A 17223-nucleotide genomic window follows, 5' to 3' on the forward strand; every position below is an offset into this window, starting at 1 on the left:
CGGAAAAATATTGCATCTTAATTGTTTTCATCTTATCTTCATTTATGACCCAAATAACAAAGAGTATATTTTCTAAGATATGGTTATGCTTTCAACCACACAATATTTGCAAAGATCAAAAGAAAAAAATTATAATTGAAAAAATGTAAACGGTTTTTGAAACATTTTGGACAATGTTCTTTTTTTCATATCATGTTCTTTCTTACAAAACAAAATGAGAGTAATCTTTCAATTTTTACCCTGGCCATTGGGAACATTTTGGACTCAAACATCCTGCCGTTCTCCTAAATATCAGAGGTATGGTTACAAAGACTGACAACACCTCTGTACGCAGCTGTTAACACAGGATCTAGGAATCACAAAAGGTGATGTCACAGATGACCCTGCAGCCCCTGAATTCAGAAGAATTTTTTATATCGTCAATGTCTGCTCATTGCAGCAAATGTACGTGCGCATTTCCAGATCCAAAAAAAAACAGGATGTTTGAGTCTAAAATGACCCGGCGTCCAGTGTCTAAATTTCTCATTTTCATTTTTAATAAAGATCGTGATATGGTAAAATATATATTGTCAAACATTATAATAAAATCTTAGAAACCTGTTGTAAGCAATCATTAATTTTCTGAAGAACTATCCCATTTCATTTTTTTTTTCTTATAGAATGTATGTCGTAGGGGGTGTGCCCAGTCGGCTCCAGTGGCGCAATCGGTCAGCGCGCGGTACTTATAAAGCAGTAACTGTCGAGTGATGCCGAGGTTGTGAGTTCGACCCTCACCTGGAGCATTCTATTCTTGCCTTCGTTTTGTATTTTTTACTACTGAAGTCGTTGAAACGGTTCATGATCTAGCGCCAAGATTAAGAGAGAAATTTCAACGAGATATTTGTTGTTTAAGTTTTTGTATTTTTAAAAATTGCCGCAGGTTGGACAAGTCTACTGAGTCCCACCGTAATCTGGTGTCATAATTGAAAGGGAAATGTGGAAGCTATCTATTTAGTTTTTCAGGCTTCTGGTAGTCCAATAAACTTTCCATCATCGGCATTAGTAACGTACAGTGACCCGACAAAGTTAGCCCTGGCTCTCTTGTAAAATAAAGATGCATGTGCATTCGGACGGTTTGTTTCAATTTGGAGTTCAAACTTACAAGATCGTTCGTGATAACTCAATCAAAATTGAGTGCTGCACTCTTGTGGTAACCAAAAAAAGTCTAGATTTTTAAGCTACTCCATCAAGCCCCAGTGGCCTAATGGATAAGGCACTGGCCTCCTAAGCCAGGGATTGTGGGTTCAAGTCCCATCTGGGGTGCTTGTTGATTTCCCTTTCCGACAGCTTCTCATGGAAGTTTGATGGTGCATGTGTAAACCGTTCTCCTTGTCTTGTTTCTTCGTAAATTAGTTCTTGCAAACCTCTACCCTTTACAACGATCCTTTCCATGTACTGAGAGAAGCGTTAACACGCAATTGTGTGGCGGAAAAATATTGCATCTTAATTGTTTTCATCTTATCTTCATTTATGACCCAAATAACAAAGAGTATAATTTCTAAGATATGGTTATGCTTTCAACCACACAATATTTGCAAAGATCAAAAGAAAAAAATTATAATTGAAAAAATGTAAACGGTTTTTGAAACATTTTGGACAATGTTCTTTTTTTCATATCATGTTCTTTCTTACAAAACAAAATGAGAGTAATCTTTCAATTTTTACCCTGGCCATTGGGAACATTTTGGACTCAAACATCCTGCCGTTCTCCTAAATATCAGAGGTATGGTTACAAAGACTGACAACACCTCTGTACGCAGCTGTTAACACAGGATCTAGGAATCACAAAAGGTGATGTCACAGATGACCCTGCAGCCCCTGAATTCAGAAGAATTTTTTATATCGTCAATGTCTGCTCATTGCAGCAAATGTACGTGCGCATTTCCAGATCCAAAAAAAAACAGGATGTTTGAGTCTAAAATGACCCGGCGTCCAGTGTCTAAATTTCTCATTTTCATTTTTAATAAAGATCGTGATATGGTAAAATATATATTGTCAAACATTATAATAAAATCTTAGAAACCTGTTGTAAGCAATCATTAATTTTCTGAAGAACTATCCCATTTCATTTTTTTTTTCTTATAGAATGTATGTCGTAGGGGGTGTGCCCAGTCGGCTCCAGTGGCGCAATCGGTCAGCGCGCGGTACTTATAAAGCAGTAACTGTCGAGTGATGCCGAGGTTGTGAGTTCGACCCTCACCTGGAGCATTCTATTCTTGCCTTCGTTTTGTATTTTTTACTACTGAAGTCGTTGAAACGGTTCATGATCTAGCGCCAAGATTAAGAGAGAAATTTCAACGAGATATTTGTTGTTTAAGTTTTTGTATTTTTAAAAATTGCCGCAGGTTGGACAAGTCTACTGAGTCCCACCGTAATCTGGTGTCATAATTGAAAGGGAAATGTGGAAGCTATCTATTTAGTTTTTCAGGCTTCTGGTAGTCCAATAAACTTTCCATCATCGGCATTAGTAACGTACAGTGACCCGACAAAGTTAGCCCTGGCTCTCTTGTAAAATAAAGATGCATGTGCATTCGGACGGTTTGTTTCAATTTGGAGTTCAAACTTACAAGATCGTTCGTGATAACTCAATCAAAATTGAGTGCTGCACTCTTGTGGTAACCAAAAAAAGTCTAGATTTTTAAGCTACTCCATCAAGCCCCAGTGGCCTAATGGATAAGGCACTGGCCTCCTAAGCCAGGGATTGTGGGTTCAAGTCCCATCTGGGGTGCTTGTTGATTTCCCTTTCCGACAGCTTCTCATGGAAGTTTGATGGTGCATGTGTAAACCGTTCTCCTTGTCTTGTTTCTTCGTAAATTAGTTCTTGCAAACCTCTACCCTTTACAACGATCCTTTCCATGTACTGAGAGAAGCGTTAACACGCAATTGTGTGGCGGAAAAATATTGCATCTTAATTGTTTTCATCTTATCTTCATTTATGACCCAAATAACAAAGAGTATATTTTCTAAGATATGGTTATGCTTTCAACCACACAATATTTGCAAAGATCAAAAGAAAAAAATTATAATTGAAAAAATGTAAACGGTTTTTGAAACATTTTGGACAATGTTCTTTTTTTCATATCATGTTCTTTCTTACAAAACAAAATGAGAGTAATCTTTCAATTTTTACCCTGGCCATTGGGAACATTTTGGACTCAAACATCCTGCCGTTCTCCTAAATATCAGAGGTATGGTTACAAAGACTGACAACACCTCTGTACGCAGCTGTTAACACAGGATCTAGGAATCACAAAAGGTGATGTCACAGATGACCCTGCAGCCCCTGAATTCAGAAGAATTTTTTATATCGTCAATGTCTGCTCATTGCAGCAAATGTACGTGCGCATTTCCAGATCCAAAAAAAAACAGGATGTTTGAGTCTAAAATGACCCGGCGTCCAGTGTCTAAATTTCTCATTTTCATTTTTAATAAAGATCGTGATATGGTAAAATATATATTGTCAAACATTATAATAAAATCTTAGAAACCTGTTGTAAGCAATCATTAATTTTCTGAAGAACTATCCCATTTCATTTTTTTTTTCTTATAGAATGTATGTCGTAGGGGGTGTGCCCAGTCGGCTCCAGTGGCGCAATCGGTCAGCGCGCGGTACTTATAAAGCAGTAACTGTCGAGTGATGCCGAGGTTGTGAGTTCGACCCTCACCTGGAGCATTCTATTCTTGCCTTCGTTTTGTATTTTTTACTACTGAAGTCGTTGAAACGGTTCATGATCTAGCGCCAAGATTAAGAGAGAAATTTCAACGAGATATTTGTTGTTTAAGTTTTTGTATTTTTAAAAATTGCCGCAGGTTGGACAAGTCTACTGAGTCCCACCGTAATCTGGTGTCATAATTGAAAGGGAAATGTGGAAGCTATCTATTTAGTTTTTCAGGCTTCTGGTAGTCCAATAAACTTTCCATCATCGGCATTAGTAACGTACAGTGACCCGACAAAGTTAGCCCTGGCTCTCTTGTAAAATAAAGATGCATGTGCATTCGGACGGTTTGTTTCAATTTGGAGTTCAAACTTACAAGATCGTTCGTGATAACTCAATCAAAATTGAGTGCTGCACTCTTGTGGTAACCAAAAAAAGTCTAGATTTTTAAGCTACTCCATCAAGCCCCAGTGGCCTAATGGATAAGGCACTGGCCTCCTAAGCCAGGGATTGTGGGTTCAAGTCCCATCTGGGGTGCTTGTTGATTTCCCTTTCCGACAGCTTCTCATGGAAGTTTGATGGTGCATGTGTAAACCGTTCTCCTCGTCTTGTTTCTTCGTAAATTAGTTCTTGCAAACCTCTACCCTTTACAACGATCCTTTCCATGTACTGAGAGAAGCGTTAACACGCAATTGTGTGGCGGAAAAATATTGCATCTTAATTGTTTTCATCTTATCTTCATTTATGACCCAAATAACAAAGAGTATATTTTCTAAGATATGGTTATGCTTTCAACCACACAATATTTGCAAAGATCAAAAGAAAAAAATTATAATTGAAAAAATGTAAACGGTTTTTGAAACATTTTGGACAATGTTCTTTTTTTCATATCATGTTCTTTCTTACAAAACAAAATGAGAGTAATCTTTCAATTTTTACCCTGGCCATTGGGAACATTTTGGACTCAAACATCCTGCCGTTCTCCTAAATATCAGAGGTATGGTTACAAAGACTGACAACACCTCTGTACGCAGCTGTTAACACAGGATCTAGGAATCACAAAAGGTGATGTCACAGATGACCCTGCAGCCCCTGAATTCAGAAGAATTTTTTATATCGTCAATGTCTGCTCATTGCAGCAAATGTACGTGCGCATTTCCAGATCCAAAAAAAAACAGGATGTTTGAGTCTAAAATGACCCGGCGTCCAGTGTCTAAATTTCTCATTTTCATTTTTAATAAAGATCGTGATATGGTAAAATATATATTGTCAAACATTATAATAAAATCTTAGAAACCTGTTGTAAGCAATCATTAATTTTCTGAAGAACTATCCCATTTCATTTTTTTTTTCTTATAGAATGTATGTCGTAGGGGGTGTGCCCAGTCGGCTCCAGTGGCGCAATCGGTCAGCGCGCGGTACTTATAAAGCAGTAACTGTCGAGTGATGCCGAGGTTGTGAGTTCGACCCTCACCTGGAGCATTCTATTCTTGCCTTCGTTTTGTATTTTTTACTACTGAAGTCGTTGAAACGGTTCATGATCTAGCGCCAAGATTAAGAGAGAAATTTCAACGAGATATTTGTTGTTTAAGTTTTTGTATTTTTAAAAATTGCCGCAGGTTGGACAAGTCTACTGAGTCCCACCGTAATCTGGTGTCATAATTGAAAGGGAAATGTGGAAGCTATCTATTTAGTTTTTCAGGCTTCTGGTAGTCCAATAAACTTTCCATCATCGGCATTAGTAACGTACAGTGACCCGACAAAGTTAGCCCTGGCTCTCTTGTAAAATAAAGATGCATGTGCATTCGGACGGTTTGTTTCAATTTGGAGTTCAAACTTACAAGATCGTTCGTGATAACTCAATCAAAATTGAGTGCTGCACTCTTGTGGTAACCAAAAAAAGTCTAGATTTTTAAGCTACTCCATCAAGCCCCAGTGGCCTAATGGATAAGGCACTGGCCTCCTAAGCCAGGGATTGTGGGTTCAAGTCCCATCTGGGGTGCTTGTTGATTTCCCTTTCCGACAGCTTCTCATGGAAGTTTGATGGTGCATGTGTAAACCGTTCTCCTTGTCTTGTTTCTTCGTAAATTAGTTCTTGCAAACCTCTACCCTTTACAACGATCCTTTCCATGTACTGAGAGAAGCGTTAACACGCAATTGTGTGGCGGAAAAATATTGCATCTTAATTGTTTTCATCTTATCTTCATTTATGACCCAAATAACAAAGAGTATATTTTCTAAGATATGGTTATGCTTTCAACCACACAATATTTGCAAAGATCAAAAGAAAAAAATTATAATTGAAAAAATGTAAACGGTTTTTGAAACATTTTGGACAATGTTCTTTTTTTCATATCATGTTCTTTCTTACAAAACAAAATGAGAGTAATCTTTCAATTTTTACCCTGGCCATTGGGAACATTTTGGACTCAAACATCCTGCCGTTCTCCTAAATATCAGAGGTATGGTTACAAAGACTGACAACACCTCTGTACGCAGCTGTTAACACAGGATCTAGGAATCACAAAAGGTGATGTCACAGATGACCCTGCAGCCCCTGAATTCAGAAGAATTTTTTATATCGTCAATGTCTGCTCATTGCAGCAAATGTACGTGCGCATTTCCAGATCCAAAAAAAAACAGGATGTTTGAGTCTAAAATGACCCGGCGTCCAGTGTCTAAATTTCTCATTTTCATTTTTAATAAAGATCGTGATATGGTAAAATATATATTGTCAAACATTATAATAAAATCTTAGAAACCTGTTGTAAGCAATCATTAATTTTCTGAAGAACTATCCCATTTCATTTTTTTTTTCTTATAGAATGTATGTCGTAGGGGGTGTGCCCAGTCGGCTCCAGTGGCGCAATCGGTCAGCGCGCGGTACTTATAAAGCAGTAACTGTCGAGTGATGCCGAGGTTGTGAGTTCGACCCTCACCTGGAGCATTCTATTCTTGCCTTCGTTTTGTATTTTTTACTACTGAAGTCGTTGAAACGGTTCATGATCTAGCGCCAAGATTAAGAGAGAAATTTCAACGAGATATTTGTTGTTTAAGTTTTTGTATTTTTAAAAATTGCCGCAGGTTGGACAAGTCTACTGAGTCCCACCGTAATCTGGTGTCATAATTGAAAGGGAAATGTGGAAGCTATCTATTTAGTTTTTCAGGCTTCTGGTAGTCCAATAAACTTTCCATCATCGGCATTAGTAACGTACAGTGACCCGACAAAGTTAGCCCTGGCTCTCTTGTAAAATAAAGATGCATGTGCATTCGGACGGTTTGTTTCAATTTGGAGTTCAAACTTACAAGATCGTTCGTGATAACTCAATCAAAATTGAGTGCTGCACTCTTGTGGTAACCAAAAAAAGTCTAGATTTTTAAGCTACTCCATCAAGCCCCAGTGGCCTAATGGATAAGGCACTGGCCTCCTAAGCCAGGGATTGTGGGTTCAAGTCCCATCTGGGGTGCTTGTTGATTTCCCTTTCCGACAGCTTCTCATGGAAGTTTGATGGTGCATGTGTAAACCGTTCTCCTCGTCTTGTTTCTTCGTAAATTAGTTCTTGCAAACCTCTACCCTTTACAACGATCCTTTCCATGTACTGAGAGAAGCGTTAACACGCAATTGTGTGGCGGAAAAATATTGCATCTTAATTGTTTTCATCTTATCTTCATTTATGACCCAAATAACAAAGAGTATATTTTCTAAGATATGGTTATGCTTTCAACCACACAATATTTGCAAAGATCAAAAGAAAAAAATTATAATTGAAAAAATGTAAACGGTTTTTGAAACATTTTGGACAATGTTCTTTTTTTCATATCATGTTCTTTCTTACAAAACAAAATGAGAGTAATCTTTCAATTTTTACCCTGGCCATTGGGAACATTTTGGACTCAAACATCCTGCCGTTCTCCTAAATATCAGAGGTATGGTTACAAAGACTGACAACACCTCTGTACGCAGCTGTTAACACAGGATCTAGGAATCACAAAAGGTGATGTCACAGATGACCCTGCAGCCCCTGAATTCAGAAGAATTTTTTATATCGTCAATGTCTGCTCATTGCAGCAAATGTACGTGCGCATTTCCAGATCCAAAAAAAAACAGGATGTTTGAGTCTAAAATGACCCGGCGTCCAGTGTCTAAATTTCTCATTTTCATTTTTAATAAAGATCGTGATATGGTAAAATATATATTGTCAAACATTATAATAAAATCTTAGAAACCTGTTGTAAGCAATCATTAATTTTCTGAAGAACTATCCCATTTCATTTTTTTTTTCTTATAGAATGTATGTCGTAGGGGGTGTGCCCAGTCGGCTCCAGTGGCGCAATCGGTCAGCGCGCGGTACTTATAAAGCAGTAACTGTCGAGTGATGCCGAGGTTGTGAGTTCGACCCTCACCTGGAGCATTCTATTCTTGCCTTCGTTTTGTATTTTTTACTACTGAAGTCGTTGAAACGGTTCATGATCTAGCGCCAAGATTAAGAGAGAAATTTCAACGAGATATTTGTTGTTTAAGTTTTTGTATTTTTAAAAATTGCCGCAGGTTGGACAAGTCTACTGAGTCCCACCGTAATCTGGTGTCATAATTGAAAGGGAAATGTGGAAGCTATCTATTTAGTTTTTCAGGCTTCTGGTAGTCCAATAAACTTTCCATCATCGGCATTAGTAACGTACAGTGACCCGACAAAGTTAGCCCTGGCTCTCTTGTAAAATAAAGATGCATGTGCATTCGGACGGTTTGTTTCAATTTGGAGTTCAAACTTACAAGATCGTTCGTGATAACTCAATCAAAATTGAGTGCTGCACTCTTGTGGTAACCAAAAAAAGTCTAGATTTTTAAGCTACTCCATCAAGCCCCAGTGGCCTAATGGATAAGGCACTGGCCTCCTAAGCCAGGGATTGTGGGTTCAAGTCCCATCTGGGGTGCTTGTTGATTTCCCTTTCCGACAGCTTCTCATGGAAGTTTGATGGTGCATGTGTAAACCGTTCTCCTTGTCTTGTTTCTTCGTAAATTAGTTCTTGCAAACCTCTACCCTTTACAACGATCCTTTCCATGTACTGAGAGAAGCGTTAACACGCAATTGTGTGGCGGAAAAATATTGCATCTTAATTGTTTTCATCTTATCTTCATTTATGACCCAAATAACAAAGAGTATAATTTCTAAGATATGGTTATGCTTTCAACCACACAATATTTGCAAAGATCAAAAGAAAAAAATTATAATTGAAAAAATGTAAACGGTTTTTGAAACATTTTGGACAATGTTCTTTTTTTCATATCATGTTCTTTCTTACAAAACAAAATGAGAGTAATCTTTCAATTTTTACCCTGGCCATTGGGAACATTTTGGACTCAAACATCCTGCCGTTCTCCTAAATATCAGAGGTATGGTTACAAAGACTGACAACACCTCTGTACGCAGCTGTTAACACAGGATCTAGGAATCACAAAAGGTGATGTCACAGATGACCCTGCAGCCCCTGAATTCAGAAGAATTTTTTATATCGTCAATGTCTGCTCATTGCAGCAAATGTACGTGCGCATTTCCAGATCCAAAAAAAAACAGGATGTTTGAGTCTAAAATGACCCGGCGTCCAGTGTCTAAATTTCTCATTTTCATTTTTAATAAAGATCGTGATATGGTAAAATATATATTGTCAAACATTATAATAAAATCTTAGAAACCTGTTGTAAGCAATCATTAATTTTCTGAAGAACTATCCCATTTCATTTTTTTTTTCTTATAGAATGTATGTCGTAGGGGGTGTGCCCAGTCGGCTCCAGTGGCGCAATCGGTCAGCGCGCGGTACTTATAAAGCAGTAACTGTCGAGTGATGCCGAGGTTGTGAGTTCGACCCTCACCTGGAGCATTCTATTCTTGCCTTCGTTTTGTATTTTTTACTACTGAAGTCGTTGAAACGGTTCATGATCTAGCGCCAAGATTAAGAGAGAAATTTCAACGAGATATTTGTTGTTTAAGTTTTTGTATTTTTAAAAATTGCCGCAGGTTGGACAAGTCTACTGAGTCCCACCGTAATCTGGTGTCATAATTGAAAGGGAAATGTGGAAGCTATCTATTTAGTTTTTCAGGCTTCTGGTAGTCCAATAAACTTTCCATCATCGGCATTAGTAACGTACAGTGACCCGACAAAGTTAGCCCTGGCTCTCTTGTAAAATAAAGATGCATGTGCATTCGGACGGTTTGTTTCAATTTGGAGTTCAAACTTACAAGATCGTTCGTGATAACTCAATCAAAATTGAGTGCTGCACTCTTGTGGTAACCAAAAAAAGTCTAGATTTTTAAGCTACTCCATCAAGCCCCAGTGGCCTAATGGATAAGGCACTGGCCTCCTAAGCCAGGGATTGTGGGTTCAAGTCCCATCTGGGGTGCTTGTTGATTTCCCTTTCCGACAGCTTCTCATGGAAGTTTGATGGTGCATGTGTAAACCGTTCTCCTTGTCTTGTTTCTTCGTAAATTAGTTCTTGCAAACCTCTACCCTTTACAACGATCCTTTCCATGTACTGAGAGAAGCGTTAACACGCAATTGTGTGGCGGAAAAATATTGCATCTTAATTGTTTTCATCTTATCTTCATTTATGACCCAAATAACAAAGAGTATATTTTCTAAGATATGGTTATGCTTTCAACCACACAATATTTGCAAAGATCAAAAGAAAAAAATTATAATTGAAAAAATGTAAACGGTTTTTGAAACATTTTGGACAATGTTCTTTTTTTCATATCATGTTCTTTCTTACAAAACAAAATGAGAGTAATCTTTCAATTTTTACCCTGGCCATTGGGAACATTTTGGACTCAAACATCCTGCCGTTCTCCTAAATATCAGAGGTATGGTTACAAAGACTGACAACACCTCTGTACGCAGCTGTTAACACAGGATCTAGGAATCACAAAAGGTGATGTCACAGATGACCCTGCAGCCCCTGAATTCAGAAGAATTTTTTATATCGTCAATGTCTGCTCATTGCAGCAAATGTACGTGCGCATTTCCAGATCCAAAAAAAAACAGGATGTTTGAGTCTAAAATGACCCGGCGTCCAGTGTCTAAATTTCTCATTTTCATTTTTAATAAAGATCGTGATATGGTAAAATATATATTGTCAAACATTATAATAAAATCTTAGAAACCTGTTGTAAGCAATCATTAATTTTCTGAAGAACTATCCCATTTCATTTTTTTTTTCTTATAGAATGTATGTCGTAGGGGGTGTGCCCAGTCGGCTCCAGTGGCGCAATCGGTCAGCGCGCGGTACTTATAAAGCAGTAACTGTCGAGTGATGCCGAGGTTGTGAGTTCGACCCTCACCTGGAGCATTCTATTCTTGCCTTCGTTTTGTATTTTTTACTACTGAAGTCGTTGAAACGGTTCATGATCTAGCGCCAAGATTAAGAGAGAAATTTCAACGAGATATTTGTTGTTTAAGTTTTTGTATTTTTAAAAATTGCCGCAGGTTGGACAAGTCTACTGAGTCCCACCGTAATCTGGTGTCATAATTGAAAGGGAAATGTGGAAGCTATCTATTTAGTTTTTCAGGCTTCTGGTAGTCCAATAAACTTTCCATCATCGGCATTAGTAACGTACAGTGACCCGACAAAGTTAGCCCTGGCTCTCTTGTAAAATAAAGATGCATGTGCATTCGGACGGTTTGTTTCAATTTGGAGTTCAAACTTACAAGATCGTTCGTGATAACTCAATCAAAATTGAGTGCTGCACTCTTGTGGTAACCAAAAAAAGTCTAGATTTTTAAGCTACTCCATCAAGCCCCAGTGGCCTAATGGATAAGGCACTGGCCTCCTAAGCCAGGGATTGTGGGTTCAAGTCCCATCTGGGGTGCTTGTTGATTTCCCTTTCCGACAGCTTCTCATGGAAGTTTGATGGTGCATGTGTAAACCGTTCTCCTTGTCTTGTTTCTTCGTAAATTAGTTCTTGCAAACCTCTACCCTTTACAACGATCCTTTCCATGTACTGAGAGAAGCGTTAACACGCAATTGTGTGGCGGAAAAATATTGCATCTTAATTGTTTTCATCTTATCTTCATTTATGACCCAAATAACAAAGAGTATATTTTCTAAGATATGGTTATGCTTTCAACCACACAATATTTGCAAAGATCAAAAGAAAAAAATTATAATTGAAAAAATGTAAACGGTTTTTGAAACATTTTGGACAATGTTCTTTTTTTCATATCATGTTCTTTCTTACAAAACAAAATGAGAGTAATCTTTCAATTTTTACCCTGGCCATTGGGAACATTTTGGACTCAAACATCCTGCCGTTCTCCTAAATATCAGAGGTATGGTTACAAAGACTGACAACACCTCTGTACGCAGCTGTTAACACAGGATCTAGGAATCACAAAAGGTGATGTCACAGATGACCCTGCAGCCCCTGAATTCAGAAGAATTTTTTATATCGTCAATGTCTGTTCATTGCAGCAAATGTACGTGCGCATTTCCAGATCCAAAAAAAAACAGGATGTTTGAGTCTAAAATGACCCGGCGTCCAGTGTCTAAATTTCTCATTTTCATTTTTAATAAAGATCGTGATATGGTAAAATATATATTGTCAAACATTATAATAAAATCTTAGAAACCTGTTGTAAGCAATCATTAATTTTCTGAAGAACTATCCCATTTCATTTTTTTTTTCTTATAGAATGTATGTCGTAGGGGGGTGTGCCCAGTCGGCTCCAGTGGCGCAATCGGTCAGCGCGCGGTACTTATAAAGCAGTAACTGTCGAGTGATGCCGAGGTTGTGAGTTCGACCCTCACCTGGAGCATTCTATTCTTGCCTTCGTTTTGTATTTTTTACTACTGAAGTCGTTGAAACGGTTCATGATCTAGCGCCAAGATTAAGAGAGAAATTTCAACGAGATATTTGTTGTTTAAGTTTTTGTATTTTTAAAAATTGCCGCAGGTTGGACAAGTCTACTGAGTCCCACCGTAATCTGGTGTCATAATTGAAAGGGAAATGTGGAAGCTATCTATTTAGTTTTTCAGGCTTCTGGTAGTCCAATAAACTTTCCATCATCGGCATTAGTAACGTACAGTGACCCGACAAAGTTAGCCCTGGCTCTCTTGTAAAATAAAGATGCATGTGCATTCGGACGGTTTGTTTCAATTTGGAGTTCAAACTTACAAGATCGTTCGTGATAACTCAATCAAAATTGAGTGCTGCACTCTTGTGGTAACCAAAAAAAGTCTAGATTTTTAAGCTACTCCATCAAGCCCCAGTGGCCTAATGGATAAGGCACTGGCCTCCTAAGCCAGGGATTGTGGGTTCAAGTCCCATCTGGGGTGCTTGTTGATTTCCCTTTCCGACAGCTTCTCATGGAAGTTTGATGGTGCATGTGTAAACCGTTCTCCTTGTCTTGTTTCTTCGTAAATTAGTTCTTGCAAACCTCTACCCTTTACAACGATCCTTTCCATGTACTGAGAGAAGCGTTAACACGCAATTGTGTGGCGGAAAAATATTGCATCTTAATTGTTTTCATCTTATCTTCATTTATGACCCAAATAACAAAGAGTATATTTTCTAAGATATGGTTATGCTTTCAACCACACAATATTTGCAAAGATCAAAAGAAAAAAATTATAATTGAAAAAATGTAAACGGTTTTTGAAACATTTTGGACAATGTTCTTTTTTTCATATCATGTTCTTTCTTACAAAACAAAATGAGAGTAATCTTTCAATTTTTACCCTGGCCATTGGGAACATTTTGGACTCAAACATCCTGCCGTTCTCCTAAATATCAGAGGTATGGTTACAAAGACTGACAACACCTCTGTACGCAGCTGTTAACACAGGATCTAGGAATCACAAAAGGTGATGTCACAGATGACCCTGCAGCCCCTGAATTCAGAAGAATTTTTTATATCGTCAATGTCTGTTCATTGCAGCAAATGTACGTGCGCATTTCCAGATCCAAAAAAAAACAGGATGTTTGAGTCTAAAATGACCCGGCGTCCAGTGTCTAAATTTCTCATTTTCATTTTTAATAAAGATCGTGATATGGTAAAATATATATTGTCAAACATTATAATAAAATCTTAGAAACCTGTTGTAAGCAATCATTAATTTTCTGAAGAACTATCCCATTTCATTTTTTTTTTCTTATAGAATGTATGTCGTAGGGGGTGTGCCCAGTCGGCTCCAGTGGCGCAATCGGTCAGCGCGCGGTACTTATAAAGCAGTAACTGTCGAGTGATGCCGAGGTTGTGAGTTCGACCCTCACCTGGAGCATTCTATTCTTGCCTTCGTTTTGTATTTTTTACTACTGAAGTCGTTGAAACGGTTCATGATCTAGCGCCAAGATTAAGAGAGAAATTTCAACGAGATATTTGTTGTTTAAGTTTTTGTATTTTTAAAAATTGCCGCAGGTTGGACAAGTCTACTGAGTCCCACCGTAATCTGGTGTCATAATTGAAAGGGAAATGTGGAAGCTATCTATTTAGTTTTTCAGGCTTCTGGTAGTCCAATAAACTTTCCATCATCGGCATTAGTAACGTACAGTGACCCGACAAAGTTAGCCCTGGCTCTCTTGTAAAATAAAGATGCATGTGCATTCGGACGGTTTGTTTCAATTTGGAGTTCAAACTTACAAGATCGTTCGTGATAACTCAATCAAAATTGAGTGCTGCACTCTTGTGGTAACCAAAAAAAGTCTAGATTTTTAAGCTACTCCATCAAGCCCCAGTGGCCTAATGGATAAGGCACTGGCCTCCTAAGCCAGGGATTGTGGGTTCAAGTCCCATCTGGGGTGCTTGTTGATTTCCCTTTCCGACAGCTTCTCATGGAAGTTTGATGGTGCATGTGTAAACCGTTCTCCTTGTCTTGTTTCTTCGTAAATTAGTTCTTGCAAACCTCTACCCTTTACAACGATCCTTTCCATGTACTGAGAGAAGCGTTAACACGCAATTGTGTGGCGGAAAAATATTGCATCTTAATTGTTTTCATCTTATCTTCATTTATGACCCAAATAACAAAGAGTATATTTTCTAAGATATGGTTATGCTTTCAACCACACAATATTTGCAAAGATCAAAAGAAAAAAATTATAATTGAAAAAATGTAAACGGTTTTTGAAACATTTTGGACAATGTTCTTTTTTTCATATCATTTTCTTTCTTACAAAACAAAATGAGAGTAATCTTTCAATTTTTACCCTGGCCATTGGGAACATTTTGGACTCAAACATCCTGCCGTTCTCCTAAATATCAGAGGTATGGTTACAAAGACTGACAACACCTCTGTACGCAGCTGTTAACACAGGATCTAGGAATCACAAAAGGTGATGTCACAGATGACCCTGCAGCCCCTGAATTCAGAAGAATTTTTTATATCGTCAATGTCTGTTCATTGCAGCAAATGTACGTGCGCATTTCCAGATCCAAAAAAAAACAGGATGTTTGAGTCTAAAATGACCCGGCGTCCAGTGTCTAAATTTCTCATTTTCATTTTTAATAAAGATCGTGATATGGTAAAATATATATTGTCAAACATTATAATAAAATCTTAGAAACCTGTTGTAAGCAATCATTAATTTTCTGAAGAACTATCCCATTTCATTTTTTTTTTCTTATAGAATGTATGTCGTAGGGGGTGTGCCCAGTCGGCTCCAGTGGCGCAATCGGTCAGCGCGCGGTACTTATAAAGCAGTAACTGTCGAGTGATGCCGAGGTTGTGAGTTCGACCCTCACCTGGAGCATTCTATTCTTGCCTTCGTTTTGTATTTTTTACTACTGAAGTCGTTGAAACGGTTCATGATCTAGCGCCAAGATTAAGAGAGAAATTTCAACGAGATATTTGTTGTTTAAGTTTTTGTATTTTTAAAAATTGCCGCAGGTTGGACAAGTCTACTGAGTCCCACCGTAATCTGGTGTCATAATTGAAAGGGAAATGTGGAAGCTATCTATTTAGTTTTTCAGGCTTCTGGTAGTCCAATAAACTTTCCATCATCGGCATTAGTAACGTACAGTGACCCGACAAAGTTAGCCCTGGCTCTCTTGTAAAATAAAGATGCATGTGCATTCGGACGGTTTGTTTCAATTTGGAGTTCAAACTTACAAGATCGTTCGTGATAACTCAATCAAAATTGAGTGCTGCACTCTTGTGGTAACCAAAAAAAGTCTAGATTTTTAAGCTACTCCATCAAGCCCCAGTGGCCTAATGGATAAGGCACTGGCCTCCTAAGCCAGGGATTGTGGGTTCAAGTCCCATCTGGGGTGCTTGTTGATTTCCCTTTCCGACAGCTTCTCATGGAAGTTTGATGGTGCATGTGTAAACCGTTCTCCTTGTCTTGTTTCTTCGTAAATTAGTTCTTGCAAACCTCTACCCTTTACAACGATCCTTTCCATGTACTGAGAGAAGCGTTAACACGCAATTGTGTGGCGGAAAAATATTGCATCTTAATTGTTTTCATCTTATCTTCATTTATGACCCAAATAACAAAGAGTATATTTTCTAAGATATGGTTATGCTTTCAACCACACAATATTTGCAAAGATCAAAAGAAAAAAATTATAATTGAAAAAATGTAAACGGTTTTTGAAACATTTTGGACAATGTTCTTTTTTTCATATCATGTTCTTTCTTACAAAACAAAATGAGAGTAATCTTTCAATTTTTACCCTGGCCATTGGGAACATTTTGGACTCAAACATCCTGCCGTTCTCCTAAATATCAGAGGTATGGTTACAAAGACTGACAACACCTCTGTACGCAGCTGTTAACACAGGATCTAGGAATCACAAAAGGTGATGTCACAGATGACCCTGCAGCCCCTGAATTCAGAAGAATTTTTTATATCGTCAATGTCTGTTCATTGCAGCAAATGTACGTGCGCATTTCCAGATCCAAAAAAAAACAGGATGTTTGAGTCTAAAATGACCCGGCGTCCAGTGTCTAAATTTCTCATTTTCATTTTTAATAAAGATCGTGATATGGTAAAATATATATTGTCAAACATTATAATAAAATCTTAGAAACCTGTTGTAAGCAATCATTAATTTTCTGAAGAACTATCCCATTTCATTTTTTTTTTCTTATAGAATGTATGTCGTAGGGGGTGTGCCCAGTCGGCTCCAGTGGCGCAATCGGTCAGCGCGCGGTACTTATAAAGCAGTAACTGTCGAGTGATGCCGAGGTTGTGAGTTCGACCCTCACCTGGAGCATTCTATTCTTGCCTTCGTTTTGTATTTTTTACTACTGAAGTCGTTGAAACGGTTCATGATCTAGCGCCAAGATTAAGAGAGAAATTTCAACGAGATATTTGTTGTTTAAGTTTTTGTATTTTTAAAAATTGCCGCAGGTTGGACAAGTCTACTGAGTCCCACCGTAATCTGGTGTCATAATTGAAAGGGAAATGTGGAAGCTATCTATTTAGTTTTTCAGGCTTCTGGTAGTCCAATAAACTTTCCATCATCGGCATTAGTAACGTACAGTGACCCGACAAAGTTAGCCCTGGCTCTCTTGTAAAATAAAGATGCATGTGCATTC

At 38.0% G+C, this 17223-nt stretch overlaps 23 non-coding genes across 23 annotated transcripts; all 23 read left to right on the top strand.

Annotated features, from left to right (window-relative positions):
* Positions 1–689: 689 nt before the first annotated feature.
* TRNAI-UAU (transfer RNA isoleucine (anticodon UAU)) lies at positions 690–782 on the top strand. The gene is given in 2 exon segments: positions 690–727; positions 747–782. It is a non-coding gene; the product is annotated as a tRNA-Ile (tRNA).
* Positions 783–1229: 447 nt separating this feature from the next.
* Positions 1230–1302, top strand: TRNAR-CCU (transfer RNA arginine (anticodon CCU)). The gene has a single exon. It is a non-coding gene; the product is annotated as a tRNA-Arg (tRNA).
* Positions 1303–2154: 852 nt separating this feature from the next.
* TRNAI-UAU (transfer RNA isoleucine (anticodon UAU)) lies at positions 2155–2247 on the top strand. Its single transcript is given in 2 exon segments — positions 2155–2192; positions 2212–2247. It is a non-coding gene; the product is annotated as a tRNA-Ile (tRNA).
* A 447-nt stretch (positions 2248–2694) lies between these two features.
* TRNAR-CCU (transfer RNA arginine (anticodon CCU)) lies at positions 2695–2767 on the top strand. The gene has a single exon. It is a non-coding gene; the product is annotated as a tRNA-Arg (tRNA).
* Positions 2768–3619: 852 nt separating this feature from the next.
* TRNAI-UAU (transfer RNA isoleucine (anticodon UAU)) lies at positions 3620–3712 on the top strand. Its single transcript is given in 2 exon segments — positions 3620–3657; positions 3677–3712. It is a non-coding gene; the product is annotated as a tRNA-Ile (tRNA).
* A 447-nt stretch (positions 3713–4159) lies between these two features.
* TRNAR-CCU (transfer RNA arginine (anticodon CCU)) lies at positions 4160–4232 on the top strand. The gene has a single exon. It is a non-coding gene; the product is annotated as a tRNA-Arg (tRNA).
* Positions 4233–5084: 852 nt separating this feature from the next.
* Positions 5085–5177, top strand: TRNAI-UAU (transfer RNA isoleucine (anticodon UAU)). The gene is given in 2 exon segments: positions 5085–5122; positions 5142–5177. It is a non-coding gene; the product is annotated as a tRNA-Ile (tRNA).
* Positions 5178–5624: 447 nt separating this feature from the next.
* On the top strand, positions 5625–5697 carry TRNAR-CCU (transfer RNA arginine (anticodon CCU)). Its single transcript has one exon. It is a non-coding gene; the product is annotated as a tRNA-Arg (tRNA).
* An 852-nt stretch (positions 5698–6549) lies between these two features.
* On the top strand, positions 6550–6642 carry TRNAI-UAU (transfer RNA isoleucine (anticodon UAU)). Its single transcript is given in 2 exon segments — positions 6550–6587; positions 6607–6642. It is a non-coding gene; the product is annotated as a tRNA-Ile (tRNA).
* Positions 6643–7089: 447 nt separating this feature from the next.
* On the top strand, positions 7090–7162 carry TRNAR-CCU (transfer RNA arginine (anticodon CCU)). The gene has a single exon. It is a non-coding gene; the product is annotated as a tRNA-Arg (tRNA).
* Positions 7163–8014: 852 nt separating this feature from the next.
* Positions 8015–8107, top strand: TRNAI-UAU (transfer RNA isoleucine (anticodon UAU)). Its single transcript is given in 2 exon segments — positions 8015–8052; positions 8072–8107. It is a non-coding gene; the product is annotated as a tRNA-Ile (tRNA).
* Positions 8108–8554: 447 nt separating this feature from the next.
* TRNAR-CCU (transfer RNA arginine (anticodon CCU)) lies at positions 8555–8627 on the top strand. Its single transcript has one exon. It is a non-coding gene; the product is annotated as a tRNA-Arg (tRNA).
* Positions 8628–9479: 852 nt separating this feature from the next.
* Positions 9480–9572, top strand: TRNAI-UAU (transfer RNA isoleucine (anticodon UAU)). Its single transcript is given in 2 exon segments — positions 9480–9517; positions 9537–9572. It is a non-coding gene; the product is annotated as a tRNA-Ile (tRNA).
* A 447-nt stretch (positions 9573–10019) lies between these two features.
* TRNAR-CCU (transfer RNA arginine (anticodon CCU)) lies at positions 10020–10092 on the top strand. Its single transcript has one exon. It is a non-coding gene; the product is annotated as a tRNA-Arg (tRNA).
* An 852-nt stretch (positions 10093–10944) lies between these two features.
* TRNAI-UAU (transfer RNA isoleucine (anticodon UAU)) lies at positions 10945–11037 on the top strand. Its single transcript is given in 2 exon segments — positions 10945–10982; positions 11002–11037. It is a non-coding gene; the product is annotated as a tRNA-Ile (tRNA).
* Positions 11038–11484: 447 nt separating this feature from the next.
* TRNAR-CCU (transfer RNA arginine (anticodon CCU)) lies at positions 11485–11557 on the top strand. Its single transcript has one exon. It is a non-coding gene; the product is annotated as a tRNA-Arg (tRNA).
* An 853-nt stretch (positions 11558–12410) lies between these two features.
* TRNAI-UAU (transfer RNA isoleucine (anticodon UAU)) lies at positions 12411–12503 on the top strand. Its single transcript is given in 2 exon segments — positions 12411–12448; positions 12468–12503. It is a non-coding gene; the product is annotated as a tRNA-Ile (tRNA).
* A 447-nt stretch (positions 12504–12950) lies between these two features.
* On the top strand, positions 12951–13023 carry TRNAR-CCU (transfer RNA arginine (anticodon CCU)). The gene has a single exon. It is a non-coding gene; the product is annotated as a tRNA-Arg (tRNA).
* An 852-nt stretch (positions 13024–13875) lies between these two features.
* On the top strand, positions 13876–13968 carry TRNAI-UAU (transfer RNA isoleucine (anticodon UAU)). The gene is given in 2 exon segments: positions 13876–13913; positions 13933–13968. It is a non-coding gene; the product is annotated as a tRNA-Ile (tRNA).
* Positions 13969–14415: 447 nt separating this feature from the next.
* TRNAR-CCU (transfer RNA arginine (anticodon CCU)) lies at positions 14416–14488 on the top strand. The gene has a single exon. It is a non-coding gene; the product is annotated as a tRNA-Arg (tRNA).
* An 852-nt stretch (positions 14489–15340) lies between these two features.
* On the top strand, positions 15341–15433 carry TRNAI-UAU (transfer RNA isoleucine (anticodon UAU)). The gene is given in 2 exon segments: positions 15341–15378; positions 15398–15433. It is a non-coding gene; the product is annotated as a tRNA-Ile (tRNA).
* A 447-nt stretch (positions 15434–15880) lies between these two features.
* On the top strand, positions 15881–15953 carry TRNAR-CCU (transfer RNA arginine (anticodon CCU)). Its single transcript has one exon. It is a non-coding gene; the product is annotated as a tRNA-Arg (tRNA).
* An 852-nt stretch (positions 15954–16805) lies between these two features.
* On the top strand, positions 16806–16898 carry TRNAI-UAU (transfer RNA isoleucine (anticodon UAU)). The gene is given in 2 exon segments: positions 16806–16843; positions 16863–16898. It is a non-coding gene; the product is annotated as a tRNA-Ile (tRNA).
* The last annotated feature ends 325 nt before the right edge of the window (positions 16899–17223 follow it).

Source organism: Ranitomeya imitator, unplaced genomic scaffold (assembly GCF_032444005.1).
Source record: "Ranitomeya imitator isolate aRanImi1 unplaced genomic scaffold, aRanImi1.pri SCAFFOLD_1302, whole genome shotgun sequence".
Lineage (NCBI taxonomy): Eukaryota > Metazoa > Chordata > Amphibia > Anura > Dendrobatidae > Ranitomeya > Ranitomeya imitator.